This window comes from Aplysia californica, unplaced genomic scaffold, assembly GCF_000002075.1.
Source record: "Aplysia californica isolate F4 #8 unplaced genomic scaffold, AplCal3.0 scaffold00462, whole genome shotgun sequence".
Taxonomy (NCBI): Eukaryota; Metazoa; Mollusca; class Gastropoda; order Aplysiida; family Aplysiidae; genus Aplysia; species Aplysia californica.
Genome location: NW_004797732.1, coordinates 287,039 through 288,026, shown reverse-complemented (window position 1 = coordinate 288,026; position 988 = coordinate 287,039).

Below are 988 nucleotides of genomic sequence, written 5' to 3'. Positions count from 1 at the left end.
TATGTGTATGTCTGTGTGTATGTGTGTGCGTGTGTGTGTGTGTATGTGTGTGTATCTATTTGTATGTGAGTGTGTATCTGTGTGTGTATGTGTGTTATGTTTGTGCACGTGTGTGTATGTGTGTGTGCGCGTGCGTGTGTGTGTGTGTGCGTGTGTATGTATGTGTGTGTATCCGTGTGCATATGTGTTTGTGTGCATGTGTGTATGTGTATGTATCTGTTCGCAATATGTGTGCATATTTATACGCGTGTGTGTATGTGTGTGTATGTGTGTGTATGTGTGTATCTGTTTGTGCGCATATGTGTATGCGTGTGTATTTGTGTGCGTATATGTTTGTGCGCGTGTGTTTGTGTGTGTGCGTGCGTGCATACGTGTGTGCATGCGCGCGCGCGCGCGTGTGTGTGTGTGTGCGGGGGGGGGGGGGGGGGGGGTGCATTTTTAAGATTCAATAATAAAAAAAGCCAAATTAAGACATATTATTTTGTCAATCGGTGAGTGCGACATAACGCCCTTAGCAACTAGCAACACTGTAAGGTAATTTTTAAGAGGCGGGACATCCAAATTTACCGTCCATCTTCAATAGCTCTGAGCCAAAAGGGAAAAAAATCCTGTAAAATAAAGCGCTTTTCTCAACAACGCAGTATTGTATCAGACTGGCTTGATCCCTGAGTCCTCGAGGTCTCCATCTTGCCATCACAAGTCCGACAGCCTAACCACTAGACTACCGACGCCACCTGTGTTTTCATCCCAAACGGACATCAAAACAATAGTGAGCAAGAACCGATGTTAACACAAGGAATTAACATAAGATAAGATAAGATAAGATAACATAAGATAACATAAAATTGTATAGACACACGTACACTGGTGTTTCTCCATGCAAGCACGCCCGCACGCACACACACATCTATACATCTATACATCTATACATCTATACATACATACATACATACATACATACATACATACATACATACATACATACATA